At 35.6% G+C, this 9,677-nt stretch overlaps 1 non-coding gene across 1 annotated transcript; it reads left to right on the top strand.

The window, feature by feature from the left end:
- The first annotated feature begins 7,375 nt into the window (after window positions 1-7,375).
- On the top strand, window positions 7,376-7,447 carry TRNAG-UCC (transfer RNA glycine (anticodon UCC)). Its single transcript has one exon. It is a non-coding gene; the product is annotated as a tRNA-Gly (tRNA).
- The last annotated feature ends 2,230 nt before the right edge of the window (window positions 7,448-9,677 follow it).

Genomic DNA, 9,677 nt, shown 5'->3' on the forward strand with positions numbered 1-9,677 from the left:
GGAAGCTCCCTTGAGAACTAAATATATAAAGCTTTTGATTAATTCTGTGGTCTTGTAGTCTGCATTTCCCAGTTAAATGGTAATGCATAATATTGAAGATCTGTTATTCATCTTAAAATTTAAGAGGCATTCTGTTGTGGAGGGATGTCCCTCTTATTACCTGTTAGGGGGACTATGAATTACTTTAGTCTTTATCACAGAAAGTAAACCAGTTGTTTACAGAAAACACAGATATATAAATAAAATTGTATACAAATGTATATTTGTTATTCTTCCTGACTTTGTCAGGGCTACCTGCAGTAGTGATATATATCCAATTGTTTGATATGGTTTATTTTTAAAATACGGACTTTTGAATAAAAAAAATTTGAAGTGGGAAAATTGTATGAATATGAAAAAAAGTGAGTATTCTAAACGAAAATTAGTTTCTATGCTAAATTTTGGAAACCGGGACTTAATACTGTATGCACAACCTTTCAGCCAATATTGGAAAACGGAAGAGGGGGTTGTGTTCATCAAAAAGTTTTCCAAAGCAGTTCAAATAAGGTGATAGCTGGTGGCAACGGATGTGTGCTTTGGTTCCTGTGTCCATCCTGGTTTTTTGTTTGTTTTTAATGGATAGATAGCTTTTCTGCAGGACAAAGCACAAGCTAAGCTTTAGAATGTAGATTTCTTTCATTTTTTATGGCTAACCATCTATACATGTAAACACTTACCCTCATATTTGTTTGTCCAATCTTCTGGAAGAAATAGATTTCTTAGCTCAAAAGGAAGTTGGCCTGAAAAAGCAATTTTTTTCAATTGGATGACTTGATTGTTTCTCTGTTTTGAGAACAGTATATTCTCCTCAAAGCTCTCCTCAAAATATTTTTGTTTTACTCGAAAAGCTGTTCCAAGATGCCAGTTTATAACTAAGTTATTCTGTAAACTTTGAGACATAAAAAACCTGCATTGATTGGAAAGCACTTTGTTTCTTTAGTACTTTGAAAGGCTTCAAAAGCATACAGTATTATCCCACTCAGGAAGTGACTGACAATTCTTAGGAGTAGCACTTTTTTCTCCCTGCCTCAGCAGTCAAAACAATATAATAACTCAAAACTAGAAAAAAAATCCAATGAAATACTGTAGTTTGCTGTTGTGATCTGTTAATGTCTGAAAGCCCTTCTTCAAACAGGAAAAGTCCTGGAATCTTCGCTCTTCAAATTGTATCTGGAAAGCACCTGTATGCACACCCCTCTTCTCCTGCTAGAGTATACGCAGCTACTAGTCTTGAAATAAATAGATGATTTTGAAAAAGGAAGCATGTCTGTCTAGCTGATGTCCCACACAGCAGTAACCATGACTGTGCAGATTAAACTTCTTCACTCTAACTATGCCTGTCTTACTGGGCTGTCTGTGCTTCTGTTACCTAGACACTGATTTGGTGGAGATGGCTGCTCTGTGCACACTTAGTCTGTTTCTAAATCATTGTTATCCGTGATATCATGTGATGTGAGGGAGATCAGCAGATGAAAGGAAATTAAAGGTAATTAGAAATAATATTCACATCTAGCTCTATAGTTGCTACATAGCAAACTTAATATTTTTTTGAAAAAAAAAGATGTAAAAACAGTATAACCAAATTGTTTTTAAATGATCCATTTTGCCTTTAGTAGTTCAGTCTCTTAAATGAAAGGTAGAAAGTAATGCCAATTTGAAATAAGAATAGAGAACACTGTTTTTTACACACACGTATGTATACAGTTGGGGTGTACATCTCCTTGTAAGAGGAAGAGAGCTTCAGTCTTAATGCCAGATTAATTCATGCTGCTCACTTGACTAGACTACATGCTTACACATGTTGATGCTTTTGATAGGTATTTAAGATTTTTGAGAAGAACCACCTGTGATACGGATCATAGGTACTTCTGGTGAAGAAAGTTTCAGTTTTATCACAACTTTTTGGGAACATCCATCTGTCCTTAAAAGCAAGTCTCTTTTCTAGTAAGAGCAGTTATTTAGTTTTTCTCTAAGACTTCATTCAAGCTACCCTTTAAAGGAGCCTAAGGAATGCTAATGACTATATGTAAAATACAGGATGCAGTGGGTCCTTCGTACATTTAAAAAAAAAAAAAAAAACTGACAAAGCTCTATAGGAAAGGTCAGCACTACTTAAAAATAGATATTTTCCAAGCCTTCAGAATAAGGGGATGCTTTGCTAAATGTAAATGTGTGAAACAGCAGTATTTCATTCCTGTTGTCAGCACTATCTAGGAACATGTTTATATATAGATATAAATAAATTTTGCAGGAGCTCCCTTCTTCACTTTGGTAACAGAGTACCATGAATTTTAATCTTTTGTAGAGTGACATTAAGCCAAATATCGTCACTACAGGCAATTAAAAAAAAAAAAAAAAAAAAAAACTGTTCCATAAGCTACATTGACTACTTCTAGTGTTTTGCTAGTACTGCAAAATCAAAAACATGAAAATAGTATGAAAACTGCATTAGAGAAACTTCAGGAAGTAGTAGGGGAGGAATCAATGATGACTGAAGGGTTTGCATTTTCCCAAGCCTGAAGGTAGAGACTAATCTTTGGTAAATAGATATAAAAGGGATGTGCTTTCATAAAGATAACTATCCCTATATAGCTGAGAAATGGACTGAGGTTTTAACTGTAGACAGTTTGTCTTCACCAGACAAAGTTAGCATGTTTTTAAATGTACAGAATAGAAGGAATTATCAGGTCAATATTGTGTAGATGAAGGAAAGTTACGGGCATATTTTAACTCAGTCAGGATAGTAGGCATGATGCTGACCACAGCTTCCACAGTGTCTCTGATGATCAGGCTGTTGAGTGCTTGCATTATTTCATTTAGTTTTCATGGCAGCTTTTTGTATCTATCAGCAGTTACACAATGTTTCCAAACTTTTAAAGAAACAACCTGAATCTGCTTTTCTGGCAATACTTGCTTCCTTCAATATGGCGAAAACTTTCCTGAGGGAAAAAAGTTAGGTTTTAATCTGCTTTTATATTAGGATTGGAGGGGGGTAAGCTGTTTCCACTTAGAGGTTTTCTCTAAGAATAAAGTTAATTCTAAGACCGAAGACCTAGTTTGACAAAGGAATGCAGTATTTACCAATAAACGTGGATGTAAAGGGAAACAACGTGCATCAGTATCACAATGCTAGCTATTAGTTGAGAAGAGAGCTAATGCTCTAAGATGGTAAGAAAAAAGCTTCAGTTTTCTAAACTATAATTAATTAGGTAAGTAGTTCTCCTTAAAGCTCTGTAAAGATATTTAGAGAGAATTATCATTTTTAATTGCTAAATTTGTCGTTTAAAGTTTCAGGGGACTTCAGTTTCACCTAAATTGAAAACTACAAGCTTAGGATTTATGGTTTTGTGGGGTTTGGTTTTCCTGCTTTACTGATGAGATGAATCTAAGAGCTGAATGAGAAGAGTAGTAATGGTAGTGGATGCATATGTATGTATGCTGTGTGTAATGCATATATAAGACTGTGATTCTTCTGAAATGCTGAAGCTGAGAACATAGGAAGATTTTTAAAACAAAGTAAGGCCCCATCTCTGTTTTGTGCTTTGTGTTATCTATTATTATGATGTAAGTAAGAGATGAAGAAGCTCTGCTTCTACCTTGAAATATTCATCACTTTTTTGCTACCTTTGTTTGCTGGTCATGAATAATGCTTTAAAAAAAAAAAAGTTTGCAAAGCATTTTTGGTGCTTTGCTGGAAAGTCTTTTTTCTGTTGAGGAGGTAAATTTTGGAAAAGGAAATGAAAATCAGTGTTGTCTAAGTAGGAGGTTAATCTGAATTCAAAACCCAGGAGCTCCGCAACAGTGGAATCCACCACCAACAGGAAACGTCCACAGACAATGGAAGATCAATCCACATAACCAGTGTGATTAAAGTACAAAGTAAAGAATTAGTGTAAACAATTTATATGAATTGATTTCCTCTAGTAATAATAGATTAAATCATTGCTATAGTGGCTGTGAACTGAGTGAAGTTACTGATCTTGTCCTTCTAATTTAAGGACCCTAAAGCTTTATATGATTAGTTGATAAGACAGTTTGATATTAAAGGGCAGTCTCATACAAGCATAAATTTTGATTAGTTGCAGTGTTCCCAGTGATGCACTGTGTATAAAAGCAGCTTCTCTAGAACTACTTGAAGTCATTTGATTAGAAATAATGCCACTGATAATAGGACCTGCTTTTGACAAGTCAGGATGGGAGGGAGGTGTATGCATTAGCAGTTTGGGGCTTTTATTCAAGGGGATATTGGTTGATATTACAAAGTTGAGAGTCAGGACAATGAGCCAAAACCAGTAGGTAGCGTATCTCAATTCATCTACCAAATTTACAATAAAAATAATAAAAAATTCTAGCTAAACACAAATTTCTTGTCCTACAAGTTTGTTGTATGTATAAAAATTACTTGCCTTCAAAACATTCCTTCATGTGTGTTTCTCATAAACTTCCTCTAACTGAAAATATTTTCTCAGTGTATTTATCAGAAACTTGTTTGATCACCAAAGTTTTTGTTTCAGAATAAAAGAAACCACTTTCTAATTAGTATCAATGTTTAACTATTTTGCTTCAAAGTGTTTTGGAGGTGGGAAGTCTTGAAAATTATGTAGCTGTTCATGGCAATAAAGTGAAATACTTCCTCCTTCTTCTTTGAAATAGCCTTTAATTTAGAAATATAGCCTTTAATTTAAAAAGAGGCAAAATATTGTGGCAAAAATCCAACCACCCATTTGTCTTCATCTTCAGTAGGAAAACCAACAGCTATATTCGAAGTTGACTCTATTAAAGTTTGTTATTTTTTTTTTCTCCCAAACTCATCAGTGCAGCCACCAAACCAGATCATTAGGACTCAGCTTGTTTTCTGCTTAGAATTGTGATATCTGGGATATCACCTGAACAATGCCCTGGAGTTTTATAGTGTGTCCTAACTGAGCTTCATGCTACAGTCCATTATAGTGCAAGGCAGAGGTAGAAGTTTATTTAGGACAAAGATCTGAGTGGAGTTATTACCTGACTCAGTTTCTGTATTGCAGAAGACTTCCCGGTATACATCTGTCAACAGGTAGAGAATACAGATAGCTACCAAAGTTACTGTTAAACAGTAGTTTGTCTTTACCGTGTTACGATGGCCATAGCTCATCTGCTATAGTCTGTTAGAAAAAGCAAATTATTTCTAATGTTAGTTTCTAAAAAGTCTTTCCAAACATTGATTCTTTTTGTGCATGTGTATATATTTCCTTTTTTGTTGTCTTGCACATTCTTTAGGAAGAAAGCTTCCTAAAACAAGAATGCCATTTAGTTTTCATTGCTCCTTTGCTCCTTTTCATAAAGCAAAGCTGTAACTTTACATTTTACAGTAGAAGCATATCTTTTTAAGTTATTTCTTGAAAAAAGTATCATAATTACATCCAACGGTTGTTTTCTTCTCTATTATATAAGTATTATATAAGGACACTTGTGCCAAAGAATACTTTTCAAATATAACTGTCAAATTGCTATGAAAAACTATTCCTACACCTGATATCAATACCTACACATAGATAAATCCTGAACAGTTAGTGTAAATAGAATACAGGAGGGAGATGTTTGAAGCATTTGGTGAGATGTCATTAGAACTGGGTTCAATACAACAAGAACTAGGATCAATACAACAGTAACAAATTTGTTTTGTGACCATGCCCAAACCTCTCTGTATTTCACATGTCAATTGAAAAGCTCTTTTCTTTCCTTCATTTTTTATTTGTGCACTTGGCCTGTAAACTGACTGAAGGATTATCTCTCAGGACCTGACACACCTTAAAGTTTTTTGTGTTTTCAGTCAGTATCAGTAACCTCCTCAAAAGCACAGAAGGGCTTATTTAAAGAGAGAAGTGAAACAGATGGGAAGCACACCAACTTCTAATGTCAGAGGTTTAAAAGGTAAGAACAAAACTCAACCTTATAAATTAATAAAATTTCTGAAGATAGATTTAAATATTTACAAAGCTATATTAAATGGTAACTTGAAAGAAAATAAAACCTACACAATAAGGTTGTATAACCTGTACACTTAAGGAGGTGCTTCTAAGGCTGTGTTCTCACTTTAAACAGCTGGGTACAAATTGGCTGTTCTCTCATCTGATTAAAAATAAATAAATAAAACTGGCACTTAACAGATGGTTGCTTTGGGGGAATGGAATTCCCTTGATCCCAATTTGCAAAACTTGGAGGTTGAGGGTTTTTGTTTGGTTGGTTTTGTTTTGTTTTAATTGCTGTCAGAAGTGAAATTTACAGAGGTATACAGAGTGAAACGTACTGTAAATTAATGTCAGTCTCTCTGAGTAGTTTCTAAAGATCACATTTGGCCAGGCTCATTCATTCCCCACATGTCCAACTTGCAACGTGCTCTCATCTTCATCTTCCCTTCCTTAATGTTCAGCTTTCTAAAGCTGTAGTTTGACCCCATAAAAGATGCCATATAAAGAGGAATGGAAGTATCAAAATCACGGGATAAAAGACTTAGGAGAAATGAAGTGCAATAAAGACTGTTTCAATCCTATCTCCTTGCTACTACAGGCTAAATCTTCCCATTAAATGTTTCTGTAATTTATCCCATTTATGTTTTATCAGATGCTTCATTTACTTGCTGTTCTTCCTCTTCGCATCAGGTGCACAGCAAAGAGCTGTGTTATAGCGCTGGAACAAATTGATTTACTTTCCACTTGTTTTTCCCAAACACTACTGAAAGACCAGGTGGTTTCAAAATTCAGCAGTATTGGTGGTGCCAGAGATCCTTGGTGCCATCCTGAAGCAATTTGAATGTAATACAGGTGTTTTCACCTGGATATTGTTTGAGGCCTGGATGGCCTTTTGACTACTTTTCTCCTAATCCTACAAGTTGATAGGCAGCTCTTCCTAAAAGAGGAGAGGGAGGGAAAAAAAAAAGAAAAAAAGGGGGGGGGGGGAAGAAAGGGAACATTTTATAATCAACAGTTCACTGTTCAACTCTTGTCTTTTTCAAACCCATCAAAAACATGAATTTTCAGTGTTTTTTTGACAATGATTGTAGAGGCATTTTTTCTCCTGTTTATAGAAAAATTTACAGAAAGTTTAAAGCATTCTACTAAAAGATTTATTTTGTCTAGGAATGCAGCAGACACTATCTAATGGGAAAGGCTGAAGGAAATAAAAATATGAAGTCATAAATGAGAAAGTGATTGGCCAGTTTAAAAAGAGTCTATAGTTTGGAGTATATGGTTTGGAGATACTTAGAATCATCTGTATTACCAAATACAGAGGAGAAGGAAGGGAAGAAAAAAAAAAAAAGAAACAGAATGAACTTTTTAGAAGATTATGAACCAATGCGTTGGTGGTATAGTGGTGAGCATAGCTGCCTTCCAAGCAGTTGACTCGGGTTCCATTCCCGGCCAACGCATGTCAGTTTTTATGTCAGGGGGATTGGATTTAGATGATCTCTAAGGTCGTTCCAACTCCAGCCGTTCTATGATTCCATGAGATAACTGCTGAACCTTGTGTGCAAGAAGTGCTTGTCTGAAAAATAATTGCCATGTCACATCTAAACCCCCAAATACTGGTATCATTTGAATTTATCTTTGTTGGTAAATGCTGCTTAGCTTCTACATGTGGACCCAACTCTCACTCAGTTTAAGAAGCATTCTGGGCAAATACCCATCCTTGCTGATGGATACAAGGAAATACCGAAGTCCATTCTTTCTGCTTTGCTCTGCTACTTGGAAAGCTATCTCATGTTACTGGAGGGAAAGGTGGAACATAGTATACTGGAGTTTTATGTTTTGGAAAAACACAAGCAAACCATTATGAGGAATTTCACTGTTCAGTCTTGGGTTAGCATTGAAATCAGAAATAACTTCATCATGAGCTGACCCTCTTTTCCAGGCATATATGTTTGCTCAATTCCACTTTGAAACCAGCCTAATTCACTGGGACTCAGAGCTTGGTGCTATCTTCCAATTTTATGAGCTGCTTTATAAAAGATACTGCCCCTTATTTACAAACCTGGCTTCGCTTGTAGCCATAATGGCTTAAAGATACGTTACATGGTGTAAATTAAAAAGTCATCTCAGCCCTTCCTCCTGAGCTTCAATAAATACTATTAGTACTGATGTGATTCCTGCTACTGCAGATAACTGTTTTAAGTCTAAGATTTAAAATAAGGATATAAGACATGTCCCATGCTACTAAATGTATTCTCCTGACATTCATTAAATTTGATTGTCTCAAAAACTGCCAAGATCCTATGCATCTGCCACATCTGTGTGTGAAAGAGCCTTCCCTGCATAACTACAGTTAATGCACAACCTATTTTGCCATTGTTCACAACATTTTACAAAAATATGCAATTGAAACCCCAATATTCAAATGATCACCATATGCATTCTGTGGTTCAGTTGAGCTTTGTGCTACTGTGCATGTTTTCTGAAACAGAAATTGTAGCTTTGGCTGCTTTAGTAAGCATACTTCAAATTCATAATGACAAACAATTTTTGCTAATCTTAGCTCAATGAACTTTGAGTAAAACTTGTTGAACAGGTGTAACATGCTTGTTTATAGAATCATCTAAGTTGGAAAAGAACTTCAAGATCACCAAGTCCAACTATCAACCTTACTTACTGAGTCCCATCATTAAAATTTGTCCCTTACTGCCATGTCCACAAACCTCTTAAATACCTCCAGGGGTGGGGTTTCCACTACTTCCCTGGGCAGTCCATTCCAATGCTCGACTACCTTCTCTGTAAAGACATTCTTCCTAAAATCTAGTCTAAACCTCCCCTGACACAACTTGAGACCATTAAAAGATTTCAAAATATAATTTAATTCAAAATATACCTGGGCAGATGCAGGCTTCCAGGACCAAACATTTTAATGAGCAGGATGAGTCAGCAACGGACATCTTATTTTTAATTAACTGGGCAAAATAGCATAGTAAAATGAAAACAGTATTTAAAAGATTGTCCATGAAGCAGAAGGTTAAAATGATGGACGTAGAAGCCAGGCAGGAGTGTGAGTAGGCTTTGCAGTATTTTAACACTTTGTACCAGCAGACTAGAGAGGCAAGTAAAGGATATGAAAATAACACAATAGTTAAGTAGTTTTTCATGGTCTATTTTCTATTTAGAGTTCAGTTCCTCACACTTATCATTATTCATAAACACCTGAGCTTTGGGAGGGGGCGGGGGGGGGGGGGGTGAAGGAGGTGTCGAGGGGGATAAGGCAGAGTAAAGAATTGCATTAAGTTTTTGTGTTTAACAAGCCATCTTATTTTCCAGAACATTTAGAATTTTAATGAGCAAGCTTTGCTTGTGCATTTATGAGATATAGTCCATTATCCCAATGAATGAAACATCTTGTTTTTTCTTATCATTAGTATTTTGACTTAAAGTGTTCTGTAACACATTTTTATGTTCATGTTGAAGGCAGTGTTTATTGCATTCCTGTTCTGAAATGATAGATGAAAGATGCTGTATGCATTTTTTTTTCCAGAAAATCTTAGGTGTCCTTTGTTCCTCAGCCATTTAGACTGAGAAATGTTGCTCTGTTGAGATGGAGGTTTGCTACAAAGCAGAGGCCCATGTAAGGACAGCGCTGTCTGATGCATTTACAAGCATTTTCACTGCAGAGAGCAG

This window comes from Anser cygnoides, chromosome 1 (genome assembly GCF_040182565.1).
Source record: "Anser cygnoides isolate HZ-2024a breed goose chromosome 1, Taihu_goose_T2T_genome, whole genome shotgun sequence".
In the NCBI taxonomy this organism is placed as follows: Eukaryota; Metazoa; Chordata; class Aves; order Anseriformes; family Anatidae; genus Anser; species Anser cygnoides.